Genomic DNA, 22,562 nt, shown 5'->3' with positions numbered 1-22,562 from the left:
CCCTGTGGAGCCTGTTCAGTTTGTCACCTCACTAAACAGAGTAAATAAATAAATATCAGACTCAAATTACCCTGGAATCAACTGGTGCTAGACAACTCCAATAGAAGAGTTGTGTATGTTATTCATTGTGCATATGGAAGCTTGATATTAAATGCTGAGTGACATCTCGATTGGTCAAACTTTTCTTGGAGAAGAACCACACCAAGATCGATTTGCCCACGTCAGTTCTTCAATCTGTGAATCCTATTCCTTGGGCAGAGAAACATGTTTTCGAACTGGAACAACCACTTTTTTTCGAGACTCAATCAGATGTTTCTTGATCAATAATGATGTTATCTGGGTCGGAATAGATCTGCAATCAATCCATAATTAATATTTATTAATATGTAAATAAGTAAACATGTATAAGAGGTCAATTTAGCATTTCATTTATTGTGGTAGCCCACCCACATTTACAGCACACTTACTGATACTTTTAATGTTTTTAAAATATTTGTCAACATTATTTACCATTAGCAAGGTTAATGGGTTGATTTCACCTATCCATGAGACACCAACAGTCTTCTTCCCTTCCAAATTCTTTTCTCCACATCACCTCAACCTTTCTTTCCACAACAATTCAAGTTTGTATTCTTTTCTTCCCATAAAATGACCCCCATTTTAACAAGACAACATTTTTCTTACTCCCCCTGTTTTTGCCATTATATCACACATAGATACAACATTCTCTGTCTTTCCTCTCTCCACTTCCAATATCTGCCACTGAGTCATCTTGGCGACAATTCTTTCTATTCTTCTTAGTATCAGTCCAGATGTTTCACTTTTTACAAACATGGCCCCAATTGGGCTACAACTTAGAAATGTGTATCACTGATATTGAATCCACCGTGGCTAGGTAACCATTGGCCTATTGGATATGTCGGTGGACTTTACACTATTTACAAAACTATGAGACTCCTACTATGGATCCGACATAAAAAAATAGCTACGACAACTGAGCATATGAGCAAGTGGGATAACCAGGCAAATCTAAATACTGCAACTCTCCAACTTGGCAGAAAGTCTCATGCTAGAAATGTGATGAGGGGATCCTAAGAAGACTGCCATCAACATTATTATCTTCTGCCTTTCTGTGGTCTAAAACTGAGGTGGGCTTTGAAAAATATGTGTATACCATTGACTGTGTGCATACTCCATATCTGAAAATGTGGCTAGACATACTGCCCTCCTGAAAAAGTGGCACAAACTAACTCGGAGAGTTGTATTCATGGCAAAGGCAAAGAAAGCATCATTTTGGTTTATCTGTTGCTTGTATAAAGAGATCAGGAAATCTAATCTGAGATAGTGCTTAAATAATCATGGCGTAAAACAATGATCCCAGGCTGAGATCATGTGCAGGCCAACTTCTGGGCATGTTTATTTAATGCAGTTTCAGAATGATTTAACTAGGTTTTGGTGAAAAAAGTTGCTATCAGGGTAACAAGGGATGTCCTTATTTAAAGCACATACAAATGTTGCAGTGGTTTTAAAGAAACAGTTCATAGTAGTGTTACAGAGGTTTAACAACTTATCCTTTAGCTAGTACTAGTGTTTTTCATCATAGTCAGGCTGTGCACTTGTAATTATTTATGTTGGCAAGCAAGACAAATTGCTGAATAAAGTCATTTTTATTAATTTTATTAGTGTAATGAGGGTTTGAGGACTGAGTGGTTAATATCCTACCAGCAGGTCGTGATCCATTTGAGTACCACATATTAAAGAATATTAAAGTAGAAGCAGAGAAGGACAGGATTGTAGACCAAGGACTAGTGCCAATGGATGCACATACCAAGACACACATCTCACAGTTCTGCACTACTGTAAAAAGATGGCCACCAAATGCTGGCTACCCACACTCTGTGCAGTGCTCCGCTGCTCTCGAGCTAGGTCTGTGCTTTAAACAATAAAATAAAAAAATAGTTGTCTAGCCTATTGCGGTTGTGACATAGCTTCTTTCTTCAGAAAGAGTTGGATAGAACCCAACAGAGCTGGGAAGGTCCCAGTGGCCCACACAAGATTAAAGAGGGGAGGGAAGAAATAGCAAGCGTGGGTTGACACAGACTTTATAATGTGCAGGTCGATATGCACAAGGTAGAGTGGAAGTCTAGAATAGAGGGGTCACTTCCACAGCAGCATAGAAAGGGGGAGAGCCAAGAGATGATAAGGTGAGGCTCGTGGGGGTTGGATAGGAGGGACGAGGACAGTGTAGGTAGCAAAGCAGTGAGGGTGTCTATGATTTTAGACAAAAGGGTGTCAAACATAAGGTCTGGCAAAGGTTCTGCCGGCTGGATCGTGCCCATGATGGCCCTTCTTTCGGCCCCCCACACACAGTGCATGTTGTAGAGGAAGTCGCTCTGGCAGAAGGGGGGTCAAATACACCTATTTATGTTGTGATTTAACTACTTTGAAAACATATATTGTTTTTACAGTTTAATTTAAAACGTAGAAGTTAATACATCTTCCCTGATAATATCTCCTAAGCTTCAAATGCATTAAATTAAGTACATTATGTAAACACAATTTTCCCTGTCCTTTACAATTGTGTGTTTCCGAATCCCTAATGTCTGGTTGTCATTTGGATGATTCCACGCCTTCCTAGATAGGTTGACCTCCCCTGAGGTAGAGTATACCTTCCATTAACTGAGAACACACTGTCGCCAGTGCCTGCTTCACTGCGGCACATCTGCGGTGCAAATCACTACTGCACTAAAAGCACCCTAAAATAATGGGAAAACAAATCAAGGTAAAGAATACAATCACGAGTGAAAATGTAAGACGTGCATTTAGTCACCTTCCGACTAAACAGCTGTTTTCTTTCAAGGAAACATCCCAACGTTGTTTCTTTATGCAGCCATCTTTAAAGACGTTGGCACCATTCATAAATCCAAAATGCAATTATTGTGAGCTAACAAGATAATAAACAAAAATGCCCTATAAAACATAACTGGTGCATGGGACATGCTATTACCAGGGAGTCATATCTAAAACCTATTTAATAACAGACACAAAGATTAATGTACAATTATAATTTAACTACTGGATCACGTGCCTTCAAGAATATAGCTCAATTTGTTGTGCAGTTTAAGTGTGTATCACTACTTCACAAAACGAGCTTAAGGTTACCTGGCATTAAAAAACCAAATCGTAAACTTACTTCACTAAATTAAATTAAAATTGCAGCCTGGGGCAGAGCTCCTCCGAAGCATTTGCTATTGTAAACCTGTGTCATTTCCGCGGTTGTTTCATTTCCCAGTTGACCTTTTTCTTCTGTGTGGTGGTGACAACTTATCAGGATCTACGTCAGTGATTGTGTGGAAGAAATATGTGTTTGTGTACTGTGCCTCTATTGTTTTAATGGAGAGCTCAATTTGCCGAAGTCGTGTGTACTGTTGGTGATCCAACACCTGATATATTGGAATTTTTAATGTGGTGCCCCAGAGAACTGTTTGAGTCATATGACATGTTATCAAATTTCTTCTGAAGTCTTTGCTGTAAAATGGCCCATTTTTACCACTTAGTTCAAAAAGAATCTTTTTCGGAGGAAGCCATCTTTTTCTGATTGGCATCAGGGCGCTCACTTTTCTTGCTTGCACTATTTGGAGTAAAACATGTATGCCACACCACTTTAAAAATGCATCAGTTGCCACTCTTTATTCACACCCAGGGAAGAGTGCTCAGCCAATCAGGTGGTTGGAGAGGCTGGCGAGAACACACAGTGCTGCCCCTTCCCCTCGCTGACTCCACTCCAGCCTATACCCCACCTCCCCCATGTGTCATTTTCCAGCCGCCACTCTCTGCACCCACCTCCCCCCTCACATCCCAGTCCACTTACCTACTAGGTTTCCCAGCACAGTCTCTCATTCCGACCACAACCACCACCATAGAAATAGGAAAAAGAGCTTTGGAAATTAGAACCCGGGCATTTCTGTTGGATTTTGATGTCATATAAGTGTTTTGTAGTGCATCCCATGCTGCTGAGTGGGGAGGAGAAACTCTTCACTTTGCCTTTCTGGCTGATTGAGGAGGGCATTACACCAATGGTCTATGAAAGGGGTGTCTGTAACCAGGATCATGGGATCCATTATGAGCAATGTTCTTGCAGGATATTGAAATTGTGGGAAGGATTATGTTCTAGATCCTGTCTGGATCTTGAAATATCCTGTCTGCATCTAAGAATTTCTTTACTCCAGACCTTTTATTACCCAGAAGTGGTGAAAAGGTGTTTTCTTCCCCATGGAGGATAGCTATCTATGCAAGAGTTTTTTTTACCAGTATCTGTCTTTGGGAACATGACTAATGTGCTTGTGAGGGGTTCTAAGAAATCCCCCATTTCCCTCAGCAAGGTTTCAGATCACATGATGGACTGGCAGCTCTGATCCCTAGAATCCATATAATTCCAATCGGAGCGGTGTCGAATGTGACTATGTCACACCCCATTTGAGCTGAACATTTCTTTGTACACTCCTTGGTTAGGATACATATACATATATATTACACAGCTACAGCAGTGACTGTGTAGTTATGGTTAAGTTGCTAATCCCATAGGAACAGCACTTTTTGGGTGGCTTATAACTTCGCTCCCCCTGGACGAATCCACATCAAACTTTGCAAAAAAAGTATATGGCCCACTCAGAATTTCTTTGCAAAGTTTGGTGAGGTTTGGTCCGGGTGGGCAAAGTTATAGGGGGGGTCCCAAAATTTATTTTTTTCCCATAGAGTGAATGGGGAAAAAACTTTGCTCACACCTACAGCCCAAACCGCTGGACGGATTTTCACCAAATGTGTGGCAGGAGCAGCAGCTTGGTCCTGAAAGCGTGCTTTTGTAAATTTGGTGAAAATCCGTCCAGTAGTTTTTTTTTTAAATGACCAAAAAGTAGGTCACAAAAAGTGTGTGATATATATGTCCGCTTCGCCGACACACTTCCCTGTTCACTCCGCGGACAGGACACCGATTGGCTAATCGGCTTGCATCATGTCTGCAGACACGTGACGTGTTTGCTGATTGGATGGTGAAGATCGTGAAGTGCATCAGATTTTTGGAAACGTCCGCCATCTTGGATTCGCAGACATCGGCCGATGTCCGCGGACATTGCGGTAAAAACATTAAAAAACACAACATTCCACTTGTCAAACTTATCAAATAATCTCTGGGGAGGTGAGGAGTGATGAGGATGGGATGGGATATGGCTGCAAGAAGCAAAAAAAACAGGTGTTTTTTGCCGCAAAAGTTTGCGAACGGTTCGGATGTTCCTGAACAGTCCTGTGAAAGTTTGCGGACACCTTAGCATTACAGGGTTGGTGAAAGGCAGTTATTGGATGGCTTTTAACTTTGGCGCCACTTAATGGAACTGCATGACATTTTCCATGTATATATCTGACCTGATTCTGAATGGGTATGCAAAGTTTGGTGGGATTCTGTCATGAGGGGGCAAAATTAGAGGGGGTCCCAAAATAATGTAAAGGCTTATAAATGAGGTGCCATTTGACGAATCTACACTTCATTTAGCAAACTGATAATAGATCTAGATATGCATGTTTTTGCGAGGTTTGGTGAGATTCTGTCAAGAGGGAGCAAAATTAGAGGGGGGGTCTGAAAATATTGTGAAGGCTTATAAATGTGGTGTCATTTGATAAATGTACACAAGGGTTTGCAAAAAGATTATAGATCTAGATCTAGATATAGATGTTTGCGTAAACGATTGTATGTGCATACATTTGAGACTTTTGAAAAAATAAAACATGGGTGGATTTCCAGTAAACTTGCGTAAGGAGCATTGGCAAGGACCTACAAGCATGGTTTTGCAAATGCGCCAGTGTTTTATTATTTGATAAGTGTCATAATGTAGCTGCAAAAAATAGCGGCATACCTTTAGTGACGCAGGGGTAGCCTGTGGCCATGGGCAGTGGCTAGATTGTCCGGGTCATGGAATAAGGTCATGATCCGGACAATCTGGCTACTGGCCATGACCACAAGGGACAACACATAGGATTAAATTGGCCATGTCTACCTGGGACTGGCTTTCTGGTAAAGTTATTCGAAATGAGGATAGATTTGAAAGGGAAGAAAAATGTGCTTGTGGTAATATGGTCATAGGGTTCTCTTTTTGCCTTCTGCAAGCTGCTATGGAAAGCAAAGAGGGGCCCTGTATGGAACACTCGCCTTCCCTTTCCATGGTGGCCATCTTGGAAAAGGATTTTCCTTCCTACACCGGGACGCCGCAAGCATCCCGGTGTTGGAAGAAAAATCCCATTTTTTAGCTCCCCGGGTTCCCGCTTTGGGAACCTAGGGTGCTAATGGCCTTCATCCCCCATTTCAGGGGCATGAATGGGGGGATAATGGTCCATAGACCTTGTTATCCACCCTCGCTTCGCTTGTGCTGATAACTTGGGCTGCTGGGCCGGTATCCACCGTTCCAGTCCCATTAGCATAACACAAAATGCAAATGGGAATGTTGGAAAATCTTATTCAGTCTATATACTTTAGTGAGAAATATAAAGTAGATGGAGTCTATACATTTTTTTTTAGTTCTATTTTTTAACTGTGAAAGGTGGTTCCTAAAGGAATATGACTTTTGTTTTTTTTGGATGTATTTTTTTGGCAGGAGAGCTGAGAATGAAAGGTGGGGAGGAAAATGAGGGAAGAGGAACCAAACACTAATATGGAGGGGTAGGTGGACATGGGAAAATGTTGCACGTGCGTTATTTCTAAGTTAGGGGCACTGTTTCTCATGCCCCTTGATTACAGCAGTGGTGGTGGCTCTTGGGAGGAGGGATGGCATTAGCTGATGCCATTTTAAGATAAATAGCAGTTTTGCTAAAAGTATGTACTAGATTGTTAATGGATAATGAGTAGGAATAGGTGTTGGAGCTGTGCAAGGGAAGTTTTGAAGTTGAAAGTTCCTAGATCAGTAGAAAATGCACTTCCGAACTGTCTGCCAGGCACAGATCTTATCGTGAAGTGCGGACGGGTTCTCGGACACGTCATTATGCCACGCACCATCGTATGGTCATTTGGCACTGTCCGGAAGGTCCGCTATGTAGTCAGATGTTCGTAGAGGTTTACGGACGCAAAACTAGTTGAAATAGTTGCAAAAAGTGTATAGAAGTGTTCAAAATTATTCCAGATGGTGGGAAATGGCAGCGTTTTAAGGGGAAACTTTGGAAATTTGACACACATATTGCTATATTGGTGTAAGTTTGATATTAGTAAGTTGTAGGAACATAGCATGCACTGGTAAAAACCTTTGAGATTCAATGAAAAAACTTTGTTAAAGGGACGTTATGGTTAAGTTGCACTAATAAAAACCTATGAAATTCAATGAAAAAACTTTGTTAAGGGGAGGTTATGGTTAAGTTGCACTAATAAAAACCTTGGAAATTCACTGAAGAAACTTTGTTAAAGGGACGTTATGGTTAAGTAGGACTACTAAAAACCTATGACATTCAAAGAAAAAATGTTGTTAAAGGGCGTTATGGTTCCAAGTAAAACCAAAAAACCCCTGAAATTCGCCAGTTATGGTAAGCTATAGAGGGTCTAGCAATAGTGAGGCAGCTGTTTCGGTTAAGGAATGATCTGGCCGCATTAATTAACTTTGTCGTGCAGGCTGCTGATGAAGCAATGGTGTTGACCTGATGTGTCAGTGAGAATGAGGAGTCTAAGTACACCCTAGAGTTTTCACTGATGTTGAAACAGGTATCTGTAATTTGTCGATGCTGAAACTAGTATATTGTGGGTCAAGACTTTTAATTACTGATGGGGGCACAACTAGTAGGATCTTTGTCTTCTCGTCATTGAAACAGAGGTCGTTGGCTGCCATCCATGCTTAGATTGTAAGTTATATTCTCTTTAGAACTTGAGAATCTTTGGTGTGGTTGCCAGTCAGAGGTCGGAGAATTTGGGTATCATCGGCGTAGTTTGTATAGGAGATGCCAATGGAGTCCAGGAGATCGCAGAGGGGCTTGGTGAAAATGTTATGAAGTGTCAGAGATAAGCAGGAAACTTAAGGCATACCGCAAGATAAGGGGGATACTGGGGCACAGGAACTTCAGAGAAGACTCTGATTGATCTGCCAGTCAAGAAGGAGGCAACCCAGGATGTGTCTTCGGGGGAGAAGTTGGCTGCTGATGTAAGGTGATGGCAGAGAGTGTTGTGGTCCACCAGGGTGAAAGCAGCTGATAGGTCTAATAGGAGGAGGAGGGTGAGCTTGGCCTCATCTTTGATTTTGTCAATTTTTGAGGTCTAACACGGCTGATTCTGTTCTGTGGCCTGGTCAAAATCCTGATTGGCGTAGACCTAGGATGTGGTTGCTTTCCAGATAGTGTTGGATTTGGGTGTAGGCAGCTATGTCTAGGATTTTTAACAGGAAGGGAATGTGGTGAGGGGCAGTAGTTACTCGTGAGTGCTGGGTCTAGCAAAGGTTTTTTTAACAGTGGTTGATCCCAAGCTTCCTTGAGGGAGGCAGGGACTAGGCTCAATGCGTGAGAGATATTGACAAAACTGTTGATAAAGGGGATGAAAACCTGTGCTGAGCAGGTGTGCCCTTTGCATTTGGAGAGTTTGAGGTTCTTGAGGATGGCAGTCACTGCAGTATCTGATACTTGGTGAAATTGGAATGGGGTGGGAGGGTGGTGTGTGGTGAGTGGGGGATGAGGTGGCGGGAGGGTGGTGATTATAGATTGTTTTGCAAGGATTTTGTCCTGTAGGGTAGTGATCTTGTTGAGAAGGACCTTTTGGATGTTGGCACACCAGGTTTCATCTTTTGTGATGCTGCCCGGGGCGGTGGGGCTGGTGATTATAGCTCCCTGAGAATGGATAAAGGTTTTTTAGAGTCAGAGTTGGCATTGGCTATTCTGTGGTTGCACGAGGTAGCTTTGGCTTGAATGATGGCTGGTTTGTATGTCTTAGCAGCCGATTTGAAAAGGACTTTGTGGACTTCAGAGCAGGATTTTACACAGGAGATTTATGCTTGGCGTTTCTTGGCTCTCAGTTCTTGTAGTTCACTGGAGAAGCATGAATTGATGCCTGTCAGAGCTTTCGATTTGTGGATGACTACTGGGGTGACAATGTTTATAGCTGTTGCCAGTGTTTTAAGATAGATGTCAGACAGGGCAGCTGGGTCGTTGTCCAGGTAGAGGAAGTGGTTGGTTTGGAGGTTCAATAGCAGCAGAGTGATGCTGTCCTTGGTAATTTTACGAGAGCTCTGAGCCCATGTGGGAGGCAGGGGGAGGGTTAGCCAGTGAGATGTCCAATGACTGTGGAATGGAAAATGTCACAACATGGTGGTCTGACCAGGGGCATGGGGAGATGGCACTGATGTCTAACTTGCAGTGAGGTCAGCTAGCCAGTCAAGGGTGCAACCTTTGACATGGGTGGGTGCACTGATGCAGTGAGTGAAGACTAGGGAACTTAGAGTGTTAGCTAGGGAATTGGCCTTATGGTCTGAGGGGTCATTTAAACCCATGTTCAGGTCACCCAGGAGGATGATTTTAGAGGTGGGCTTGAGATTAGTTTTAAGTATGTGTAATAGGTCTTCCTCGAATGTGGTAGTTAGCACAGGCGTTCTATAGAGAATGTTGAGTAGGATTGTGCAGGTATGGGAGATGGTCAGTTTGGCAGATAGAAGGTCACAGTTACCCTCTATTTTGGAGGTTCATTGTCTGATTTTGAGGGAGTCCTTGTAGACAAGTGAAACCCCCCCTCCTTTGTTGTCTAGTCTATCTGTTCTTAGGATAGTAAATTAAGGGAGGATAGCAAAAGACAGGGCCAGGCCGGCAGCTGCATGTAGACAGGATTCAGTGATGGCTAGACAGTCAAGATTAAGGGAGGTGATGAGGTCATGGATGCCAAGAGCCTGGGCTGGGAGAGATCTTGCATTGATCATGGTGCCCTTGGTATGGGAGGTAGTGTTTGGGTGACTTTATGGGCAATTGCTGTGACCTTGTGCTGTGTTGGTGACTTTGGTGGTCCCAAAGGTCCCTGGGGTGGAGTACTGGGGTCGATATGTGAGGGTTTTGGGTGATGCTTGGTGGGGGCGGGGATAAAGGTTGGGCTGCTGTTGGAGCAAGGCATGCTTGGTGATTTATGTGCTGTCAGCAAGCCTAGAGTTCCTAATGGGACATGGTAGGGCAGAGCAGCTGTTGATGTGTGGGGTTCCGATGCAGTGTCACTTACTTCTTTGCTCCGTGGTAGAGGGGGCAGCAATGCAGCTGAAGGTGGTGGGTCCAATGCCGGTGGGCCCTGTGTGGGTGGGCAGTAGGGCAGATGGGTCTGAGGAGGCCAGCGGGCTCGCTGGGTTCTCCAATGCTGGTATTTCAAATGCATTTGGGGTGCGGGTGGGTCCGATGGGGGCACTATGTGTTTGCAGGCACATTTTCAGTGATTTGGGCAGGGGATGGGAGTGCGGAGGCCAGCGGGCTCACTGCATGCTCCGATGCTGGCATGTCTCCGAGTACGGGGGTGGGTTCGATGGGGCAAATATGTGCTGCAAGCACACTTTCAGTGATTCGGGTGGCGAATGGGGCAGTGGGCTCGCCGCGTGCTCCATTGCCGGAATTCTCACGGCATTCAGAGTGTGGGTGGGTCTGATGGGAGCTTATGATGGCGTTAGCAGTGTGGTAGCAGCTAGGGGAACAACTGTAGTTGAGAGAAGTGATTTAGGCAGACTGTTAGTGAAAATCTTGGCAGATGCAAGTGGGGCATCATGCAATAAAGGTTATGGTGGGGAGTTGGTATGGCGCAACAGTCAGCAGCATGATAGGGCTTTAAGGACAGTAAGTCAGGTATTGATATAGCAACATTGACAGAATTATCCGATGCACGCTTACCTTGATTTGGGGCATCTCTTGCATGTTCTGTTGTGGAGTACTCTGTCATGCAGCAGAGAGCGGCTGAGAGGGTGTTTGGTCTTAGGAAACGGCCTTGTCAAGCACCAAGCTGCGCCTACCAGCTTGCTGGGAGCCTAGCCATTAGGTGCTGCTTCCTCCAATCACAGTGCTGGTTATTCGTTGCTGAAAGTCCTGGTCTGCTGGAAGTTGATCCGGCAGCCATCATGGAAGCGCCTGCTACTATGCTGGAGGGGCAGGGAGGGGTCTTCTGTGAGCTGCTGCTGCTAAGTATTGGCAAGACATGCCCAGGTAGTCACAATATTACTAGCTAGTGAGATCAAATCCCAGCTGCTTAAAACATTGGCAGGTATTGAAATCTAAATGGCAGTTGTCTACCCCATTGCTACATATTTGTATCAAATACAGGTGTTCTCATATGTTGACCAGCATTGTCATCAGAAACCCATGTAATACCACAATGGACGGGTATTGCTATTAAATACACAAGTACTCCTCAGATTGGGTATTTCCAGTGAAGCCCTGGTACTCAGATCATTGCATGGAATTATCAAGATGCAGTTGGAAGGCAGAGTGAATACCCTCCAGTCAATACACCCCACTTTCCACGCCCACATCTCCAGCGTCTCTACTGAAGGCAGATCAGCTGAGGAGCTGGTTGAGGCAAGGCCTACTCACCCACTCCACTGTTTATTTAGTGTAGTGGGAGAGGAGTGCAATGGCACTGCTCCTGGCTTTGTTGTGAACTCAAGGAGGAGAACACTCTTTTTGTCAAGTGAAATGACTAGATACCTCTTCAAATCGTTATGAGGTACAAAATAGTATTGTTTTGCCGCTTTGCTGCCCAATTACCAAGAGTAAAATTGATACCTTTTTCTCTGGCTGGAGCATCAACATGTTTCCATAGAGACTTATTGTCTTATGTGGGGCGTTCAGTGACTTGCTGCATAATATCTCAAACTGTTTTTACTAAAACTATATGGCCAAAAGAAGTCTTACACAGCAGGGCTGATCTATCAAAGAGCTCTCCATTGCGACAAAGCACATGCTATGTATTTTAAAAACCCAGGCACCATCTAAATCAGAAATGTCAAATGCCCAAGCCCTATTTAAAAAAAACTAACGTCAGTAACCGGAAGCAGCAACTGGGCATGGAGGCCTCGAACACATTGATTTGATGCTGCTACTATGAAGGACTTTCACAAGTGCTGGGAGGTAGTGAGCAATGACCCTTTGTACAATCTTAGAAGCAATGGTGCCGCTTTCTCTGCATTTGGCAGAAGGGACCTTGGGCAGGACTGGGGACATATGAATTTGGAACTTCTAGTGGCACACTCTCTTTTGGTTAAAAAAAAGAAGCAGTCAATTTAGGGTCTATGGATTTGGCAAAAGCTTTTGACAAGGTCAACCAGGCTCAGCTACGGGACAGATTAAGATCACTCAATTGCACCAAGGGCCTAATTACTGCCTTGGAGAACATCCATACAGGCACAGTGACCTGTGGAAGGAGTGGTGGAGGGGACACTGCACATCATATTTTCCAGCTGGTAGTGGGGTCAGACAGGGGTGTTGGACACCAAGCTGTTTCCTGCACTACTTTATGCAGTAAGCTCTCTTTTAATTGCCCGCACCCCAATTGCATCAATGAGTACACTGGTTTTATGAGGACTCTAGATCTATACGTTAACGCCACGAAATCTGCAAAAATAGTGTGCTATAGACCGCGGAAGCGTATCAAACTGCCCTCTTTGTTATGCAACAGCTCTGTTATCCCAGTTGTTAAGGAATTTGGATAACATAAGACATCATATCAACAGTCTGTCGGGTGTGAGCTATTTCATGAAAGTCACCTCTAGAATGAAACAGACTATTGGTGGGGCGTTTTCGCTTCACAAAAATGCCCAAGTTGCAACCACTGAACATGATGCTAGAAGTAAATAAAAAAAACATTGTTTTCAGCTGTTGATTAGGGAGCCTCACTCTGGGGATTTGTGACTGTAACATCTGTAGAGACCACAGAAAATAATTTTTTAAAGAAAATACTTGGTTTCCCAGATTCTGCATCATAATACGTGGTACACTGAGAATAAGGGCTGAACTATATTGAGACCGATCTATCCATTCAACCTGTGTTTTAAGTGGGTGCGAATTTCGAATAATCCTAAAATCAGCCTTACCCAGTTTATCAACAAGGCAATAACTAGATCATGCAGTGCATTGTCGATTCCCTGGATTAGACATGTTAAAACTGCCCTTACTAATATCATTGCACTGCCGCACTTTAGGACCCTCAATCTTCTCAGTAGCGTTGTGGTATCCCATGTCAGAAAACAGCTGGTGTCCAACTCACAGGACACACGGAAGTCAGGAGATTTGATTAAACCTTTTAACCGGAGGCATTCTGCCATATCCTCCAACACTTCCAGTAATATTTAATTTGGTCTAATAAGATATATGACCGCTCCCTACCAACTAGAGCTAGATTCAGTTGCTTGCCCCTTAGCGTGATCACAGCTGTTTGGTCAGGTGGTCTAGAAGATAATTTGTGTTTACTTTGTTGGGTCAAAAAAGAGAATCTTTTACACGTTGTATTTTTCTGCCCGGCAGATGACCACATAAGAGCGGTCACACTGATTCCCCTGCTGACAAGAAAGGGGTTTGTTGAATGCCCTTTTTGATCTATTAATGGTGGATATCTATTGACACATTTGCCATGAAATGTGTTTCTCTGGAAGTTGTTTTCTAGATTGGATATTTTATGTACTACTTATATGCTGCATGGTTTGTAATATTTGCAATGCTTTAATGGATGTTTTTATCTGAATAAACGTATCACTGACTGGCATTACAAGAGTTCCAGAGCAAGGGGACAGAACAACGCCTGTGGAATGCATTGACCCACTTCTGCTCTGCCCTGCGACATCCCTGTGTCCTGGTGGTGCAAGAATTATCAAAATGGCTACCAAACCCCTGGCCGCGCCAACACCTATGGAAATCGCGCTTTGAAACACAAAAAGATGGCTGCCAAATCTACCTTGCCTATTGTCAATGGGCTTCCTCCCAGGCATGGAAATGCTAATCAGGAAGGATTGTAAAGGGCCTCTCCCACAAGGAAGGGGGCGGATTGCTTCAGACCTGCCAGGATGAAAAGGAGGCCGGGACAGACAACTTTTGTGGATTCACAATGGACAGAAATTATATTTTAAAAAGGACTGATAATTTCTATGTACAATTGTAAAAAAATATATAAACCCAATATATAAACCCGGACTTCTGAATCTAAATTTTTGCTGCACATTTTAAGAGGAGCCAGAACTCTGCGCTATGTTCTGGGACTTAACTGTAGAAATTGTGGTTTTATAGCAAATGTATTTATGTCAGAAGCATGAAACTTCACACGCTTATGCCCATATACAATGCACATATGTGTACACATTTTGGATAAACTAGATAAATGTTTGAAATTCTGTCAAATCCAGACCCAAGATCCTACCGCAACAGGGCTTGGAAGAGCATCTGCTCCACAAAATATGTGATCTAGAAATGTTATTGTTATAAAGTTTGTAAAATTGTAAATATGTATTATAATAAAAGTAGATTTCATGTTCAAAAGCCAAGGGGAGAATTCTCTGACCCATAAAACCACATCATCATGGTGACACCCTGTTTTCTCCTCCAATGAAGGGAGAGGGGAAATTCTAGCCTATAGCCAACCAAGGCGGTGTGCTTAGGATAATTCAGCATACACACCCCTTTATCAATTGCATAAATAGAGGCAGCTGAGGACTTAGAAACACACACAGATCCACCCACCATCCCGATCTTGGCGAAGCACCCTGAAGGAGAACTATCCATATTCCAGATTCTAGACTCCAGAAACTTGGCAAGCAGAAAGGCCCATTTCCATAGCTTAACCATTCTCAGATAGGCCTTGAAAATTCCAGAAACCAGAATTCACCCCCAGACATCTAAGGGGAACCAAAGAACAGCCTGGCTGTGCTGTACTGCTTTCCTGCTAAGAATTATCACCAGAATCCAGAGATCCAACCCAGTAGTGCAGTGCTTTGACCAGATAGCTGTGAACCAGAGCCATTGCCGACCAGTCCAGTCTGGTGTGCCCAGCTGCCTGTCCCAGTCCGGGTGTGCCCAGCAGAATTTCTGACCAGAAACCCTGATCTTGACGGACCAGAATTCCTGATGGTTCTGTTCAAACATATATAGTGAGTATCCTTATTATAGGACTACCACTAGCGTCTGTACTGTACTGTCCATAGTCATCCCTATCGAAACCCATCCTCTCTTCTACTCAGAACTGCATTGTTAGAATTATTTTTGAACTGCCTGAACTCTCTATCTCATCCCTATTATTTCCTCTGTAATAATATTGTTAAAATTATCTTTGCGCTGATATATTGCATCTGAAGCAGGCAGTGGGCCTCATTACACGGTAGGCGGTGAGCCATGGCGCTATTAGCGCCTTGGCTCATGCCGGTAAAATACCGCCACCGCCTTGGTGGAAAGGGGATTTACCGCCCCATTCCAAGGTTGGAGGGGCGGTAAATCCCCCTTCCACCATTGCCCTTCCCCATTCCCATTTTTGCCCCATAGGGCTCAATGGGAATGGGGAAGGCGCTGATTACGGTACCGCAAATTGCGGTACCGTAATTAGCTCCCTGGGTCCCTTAGCGGGTTGGATTTTAACGCCTGCAAAAAGCAGGCGTTAAATCCCCCAACCCGCAAAGGGACCTCGTAGTAAGGCGGTATGGATTTACCGGTACCAGTATTTTACCGGTACCGGTAAATCCCTACCGCCATCCGTGTAATGAGGCCCAGTGTCTCAGCTGGCAGTTGCCTTGGTCAAGTGGCTGTGCTGTCGTGTAGAAATTGCTTCTTCATAGTCTGACCCTAGTGTACAGAAACCCTGTTTGTCTTTTAAAGGTGCATCCCTGTTTCCCATTATTTCGCCTATCTAAAAGAACGACCTCCACGAAAACGTCCATAACTTCTTCAATGTTCATGCTAGAAACAAAATTTAAGTGTCTGCTTGTAGCTAACCTCCTAAGATTTCCAGAGAAACTGCATTCTTATAGTTCTCCCACGATTGTGATTACCGCGCATGGAAAAGTTTGCCGCAAGTTTTGTCTCAGGAGATTTCTGTAATGTGTAAAATAGCTTTTCATTGCACCCGACCTCAAACTTAAGTTTTCCCATTGCTTATTACTCTCAAATCATTGCTAGTGTTTGTCTGCAACCAGATGAAGTGGCTCCCATTAGAATTTAAACAATTTCTCTGATTCCATTCAAAGCCAACTTTAAAACCCATTTGACAGTTTGCCAATCAGTTCTGTTTCTCTCTTGTGTTTTCTGGGGGGAAATTGGGATTGATTCATTTGCTTGAATTCTGCATTCCTGAAACCTGTTCTCTCTCCTCCTATCTCTTTATATTGCATATTAGGGGGTCGAGGGGTATGCAGGGGAAATAGTAACCACACTGCTATTTGATTTGAATACACACCCAAAAGTATTATTTCGGTTGCTTGTTTTGCTCATCATTACTCCTTGTGATTAAAGAGATTGCTTAGTGTGACATCACCCCATTGGTGATTATTGTATACCCATTAGAAATAGTGTGATTATATTGTGAAATAGATAAATAAATATTTTTACTTTGCAAACCAGCCTGATTCCTGGTTCAGTGTGACCAGGGGGTTCAAAGAGAGGGGCGTGATATAAGGTGTACATCGTTCAGAATAAAAGAACTTATAGACACAAATAAATAAATAAGGGTTTCATTTGTGCATTACACGCTAGGCATTGACTTAGGTGGAGTGCCGGATTGAAATCACTTACACACCAAACAAGGACAGTGCCATGGCGGCTTTCTAGAGATGATGCATTTTCATTGCTGCACGCCTTTCAATTAACATATGCAGATGCGTTGCTAGGGCGGGTTTGAGGGGGGCTATAGCCCCAGGTCTTTTGATTGTAGCTCCGGATAGAAGCTCAGGGACTGCAACCAAAAGGCTAGCTAGACCCGAGTCCTGCCAGTCCCAACATTACCGTAGCCCAGATCATTTCCAAACCTAGCAACACCCCTGAACATATGATATATGAAAACAAGGAACTGGAGGCCACAGTTCACACTCTCATTAACAAAGAAACACTCTCTATGACTTTGCACTGCAAATATACACTTTGTACAGTTCCATGAATCAGGGTTTGTGTAGGCAGTGCAATGTCACTTTTCAGCACTGCAAAGTCACTTTGAACCATGCATATAATTGTATGAAACGGGCCCAATATCTATTGTGCTATAGTGTGGAAAGAGATACTGTAATGCGTGTTTTGTTGATCAGAATGCTGCTACAGTGAGCATTGCTTCCGTTTGCATGCACTTTGTGATCCAGAAGCATGCTGCAATAATCAAAGCCGAGGCTGAGTTCAGCCATCTGGGAGAAATAACGTAAAAGTCACAACACTAAAGGGTTTGCGGTGGAGCACTGCGACCGAAGCCACTCAGAGGCCCCCAGGATGTCCGCAACCTCCCTGATCTGTAGACGGTATATAGCATGAGGAACCTGTGCAGACTCTCAAGTGAGTTTGGGCTTCAGTTTACAAGTTCTCAATACAGCTAGTGACCCTATACCTATGCCCCTGCCAACTTTTAAGACACCAGCGACTACCTTTTGGGATTACAGTGAAGACTGAATACAATTTAGGATAATGCTAGCCTGTTCTGTGAATCATCTGCACAGAGGCAACCTTCCAAATGTCCTCCCTACAGTGAAGTCATGCTGAAAGGGGATGGGGAGCTGAACCCAGATAATAAGCATACGGGTGAATAATGGAAAGCTAGGACCCCTACACTTTGCACTATACTCTGTAGGGCTGAGGAGGCGGCAGGACAGCTTGGATAGAGGAGGGGCGGACCTCTGGAAAAATCAGACCCTAGTGCAGACATGTCTGGCAACCTGTGTATACACATGTGCATTTTACTAAATGATCACAAGACCTTTTCTTCTAAAAGCCAAAGGAGAGAGGATGGTGGGGGTGGGTGAGTGGTAAGAGCAGGGGATAAGTGGGGAGTAAAGTAGGCAAGGAGTGGCCGAAAAGGCAATTGCTGAAAGGCCCATTTCACAGACCAGTGTGGGCCATTGTTGAGAGCCAATATGATCTATTTTTTTTATTAACAGGAGGTGTTATGTAGGATTTTCATATTAATGATAAGTCTTCTTGATCTGTGTCAACCCCAGAACTTTTAGCTTTAATGATGGATTATTTTTCCTTACACCTTTGTGAGTGGAAACCTTTTCCCACACTCACAGAATCTTTTACTGTTTTTATGGGTGTCATTTTTTAGACTCTCCATCGTTGGGTGTCATTTTTTAGACTCTCCATCGTGTCTTTTAAACGTTATCCTCTTTGACAAATTTTTGGCAAATAGTGCATGTTGTTGCTGAGTTGCCCTAGGTGCTCCCCTTTTAACTTTCGTTGGCTAACCTTGAGAGAACTACAGTTCTCAAGGGTAGAAAGGATATTTGGATCCCTTTTACATTTTATTTGGTGAAACCAGCATACCCCAACGTATGTGGTGTGCTGGGGAGATACAATGTATTCCCTTTCACACTAAAACTGTAAGAAGTTTACCTTTAATGGCTGGTGGCAGTGATACCTTTTACTAATTCGGTGTTACCTTTACCGCGGTCTTTGTTTGAAGCTGTTGTAAAGGCTCCGAAGGGTGTTCATTTCATCAACATGGCCCATGTCTTGTTTATTTGGCATTTTAGTGTTCCTTGTCCTTCCTTCTTCCATCCCTTGACATCCAGGATTGGAAATTTCTTGGTGTGATTTTTATCTTGGGCGGGAGTCCCCTGGACTCCCTGCCCAAGCTCCAGTCTGTCTAAGAAGGCAGGAAACGAGGGAGGAGTCCAAAACTCCACAGCCCTCCGTCTCGCTCTTTGCCCGAATGGGGACAAATCCCAGTGGGGGGCTGGCTGTCCTGCTTGGACAACCAGACCGCCCCTTGTTGTAAAACGCAGGGAAAGAATGCAGAAGTAGCGCTGTAGTTCCTGTTAAATACTCCGAACCTGGAAGCTGAAACCAAAACCAAAGAGGATGATGAAGGAAAAGCGGCTGAGACGATTTCTAGTGACTGGAGAGCCTCCTGTAGCCCTCCTTCCAATCAACCAGGCGATCCCGAAATGGATGACCCAAACCCAGAACCTACTGTGATCCACTAGACCTCTATGTTGAGCCATCCCACACCATGCTTCGACCTTGCAGGGCTGCAATACCCCAATACGCAGGGACCTCAAGCCATTGTGCGTTGCACTGTCTTCTGAATTCTGAATTTCACTGAAACTTCGTGGGCATCCTGCTGGATCTCCAGAGATACAAATCAAGTCTGTAGAGTCCCTTCATCAGAGTGCTGGACCTATGTAACAACGTGAATCCGACCTACAATATTCTGTCTTCTTCCGTGCTCCTGAAAAAGGCACCAAATCCACACAGCCGCATCCACACATGAGGAAACCCTTGCCTAGAGCCTTCCCCAGTGATCACTGCTGCAAATTCCCTTCCAAGTTCTGGTTTTCAGTCACCACGACAAGGCATCCACCAACCAGGTTTTTGGCTGCAGATTCTGAAGTTCTCATGCTGCAAAATCTTCTTCTGTGCTAAGGTACTGTGTTGGGTGGGTATATATTTACTTTAAGTCTCTAGTGCTTCCTGTGTAGTTGTGGGGTGTTTTCTGTGATTGGGAGTCCTCTTGTCAAGTTCACCCAGGCCCACTGCTGAAATCCTCCTAGGGTGTCTTCTGTGAAGCCCCTAGACCCCCAACTAACTCTAAAGTAAAATACTCACCTGTTTGAACAGTCTCCCTGAGGAACTCTGACTTTTGCTACTTAAAACCCATCCTAACACTGCCTGTTAGACACTAGACCCTAGTGCCCCCCCCTTCTGCAACTGAGAACACTAATGCTCCAAGAATAAGGGAAATACTTTTAAAGGTTTGGATAGGTTTTTGCCTAGAAAAGAGAATAAGTGTTTAAAAGTTACTTACTTGTAAAAGAAGTTGATTGGTAACTAACTCTAAGAGTGAACAGTTACAAAGGTTATTCATTACATTAGACATGTTTTGCAATTCTGAATAGTATATATAAGGTTGTTTTCTTACCTTACAAATGTTGTGCCAATCTGAAAAGTATATGTAACATATTTCTTTCCGTAGAAACTGCTTCGCCATTCTTTTTTTTAAAACCTTTATTTTATTCTGTCAAACAAAGTATATTACAAATGCATTTATCAGTTATGTACGCAAATCTTAACCTTTACATTAAATTGCAGTCTATAAACATTATGAACTGTACACAGGTACTACAAGAGACCATTCCACACTTTACAGTTCAGCCTGCTTCCTCCTCAGATTCCTCTTCAACTGGCTTTAGGTAACGTCTTAAGTGGCTCCAGGCGTCTTTTAGTCTGCAGGGGGCTACAATTCCGATGATGTAGTTTTCCTCGCATTCCTGTACAAATATCAGGTCTTTAGCCACTCTTGCAGAGTGGGAGCGGTTTTGGCTTTCCATGCCTTAAGGATGTTTCTTTTGGCTACTGTGTTGGCTTATCGCAAAGAATCTACAGACTTTGATATTGGCCTTGCCTATATCTCCCAGCAGGTATTTCAATGGGGTAGCGGGTATATGCACATTCAGTATATTGTTCAGTGTCATGGCAACTTTTCCCAGGGGGCGTTGCATTTTGGGCAAGTTATTTGTGTTGAGGTATCGAATTTTGCTACTTTACTGGGTGTGATATGCAGATGATTCAAAATTTTAAATTGGATTAGTCGGAAATTGGAGTTCATGGAGATAGCTTTAGTGCATTGACAATATTTAGTCCATTGTGGGTCTTCAATACTGATACCTAGGTCTGGCTCCCATTTCTCCTTCATTTTATTCTTGGATGGAGTGTGTTCTTGCACTGCCTTGTATAGCACAGCTATGCCCCCATGGAAGCCCTCTTGTGACAAGATCGTGGTCAGGAACTGATGTGTGGCAGAAATGCGGGCCATTTCTTTCTGAATGCTCCTTTTAGACGATGGTATTGCATAGCAGTGGTAAGGCCTGCTCCTACCTTTCTCTGGACGTCTTCTAGTGTCACAAATTTCCCGCTTGGGTATAGGTCTCCCAGTTTTATTTCACTGACAGGGACCCATCTTTTTTGTAATGTCACATCATGCATGGGTACACGGTCTGGGTGATGCCAGAGCGGGGGATGGCCGGTAGGGGTCTGTGCATCCCACCCTTGGGAAAAGATAGGACCATGCCCTTGCCGTGGAGTCTACTGGATCTACTTCCCCCTATCCTTCTCGACTTTAGCAAATATCATAGTTTGCAGTGTGTTTGGGGAGGGCGCAAAATTTTTCGCCCAGTATATGTGTGTATCGTTCAGTTGTTCCAGTCCAGTACCTTGCAAAGTGTGCCTGTGCTGTATAGAAGTATAGCTTAAAGTCTGGAGTCGCTAATCCTCCCTTATCATAGCTTTCACACATTTTCGGCCATTGGAGTCTTACCGTGCCCCCTCACCATACAAATGTGGAAGCCAATTTCTGTAGTATCTCAAAGAATTGACTACCAAGCCAGATAGGTATATTGCTAAATAGATACAGCAATTTTGGCACCACTGCCATTTTAAGTAAAGCAATCCGACCATATATTGATATAGGCAGTTTGTCCCAGACCTTGAGCTTCTGTTCCAGAAGTGTTAGATATGGTTCATCATTTTTTAGGTAGAGAGTGTGTCTGTTTGTAGCCATATTGATACCCAGGGAGCGTGCTGTGTTTGGGGATCAGCAAAAATGTGCAGTGGCCTGTGACTGCCTGGTGGACTGTTTGAGGGGGATGATTTCTGATTTTAATTGGTTGATTTTATTGCCAGAATATCCTGCGAATTCAGTGATGTCCTCCATCACTGGGGGTAAATTATTTTCTCGGTCTCTCAGATACAGCATGGTATCATCTGCATATAATGAGATAAACTGTGGGTGTCCCCTTATGCGTATTCCTCGCCAAGCATGTTTGTGTCGAAGTCTCGCCGCCATCCCTTCTATGGTAAGCACAAATATAAGGGGAGACAGTGGGCAGCCCCGTCGTGTTCCTTTTTGTAATATGAAGTCTGAAGATAGTGTTTTATTGGTTCTGATCTTTGCTTTGGGGTGCTGGTATAGCAGTTGTATATATTTCTTGAACCCTGGGCCGAATCCCGTTTTATTAAGGATGTAGTACATGTATCTCCATGACACAGAGTCAAATGTTTTTTCAGCATTGAGGGCTACCGCCACTGCTTTTGCCTCTGGATCCAATTGCGAGGTGATGGCGAAGAACCTACGGAGTTTCAGTGAGGTTGAGCGGGTGAGGATAAATCCTGACTGGTCTGGATGTATTAATTTATTCATAAAGGGCAACAAGCGATTCGCCATAGCTTTAGTAAATATCTTCGTGTCTAAGTCAATCAGGGATAATGGGCGGTAGGAGGTAGGTTATTGTGGGGGTTTATGTGGCTTCAGCAGGACCATAATTACAGCTTCCCTCATCGTAGGTGGTAGTTACCCCCTTCCCAGGGCTTCATCCCATACTTCTACTAATTTAGGAACAAGTTTGTCTTTAAAAACTTTATAAAAGTCC

This window comes from Ambystoma mexicanum, chromosome 2p, assembly GCF_040938575.1.
Source record: "Ambystoma mexicanum isolate Mex_15411 chromosome 2p, UKY_AmexF1_1, whole genome shotgun sequence".
Classification (NCBI taxonomy): domain Eukaryota; kingdom Metazoa; phylum Chordata; class Amphibia; order Caudata; family Ambystomatidae; genus Ambystoma; species Ambystoma mexicanum.
This window is presented reverse-complemented; position numbering follows the sequence as displayed.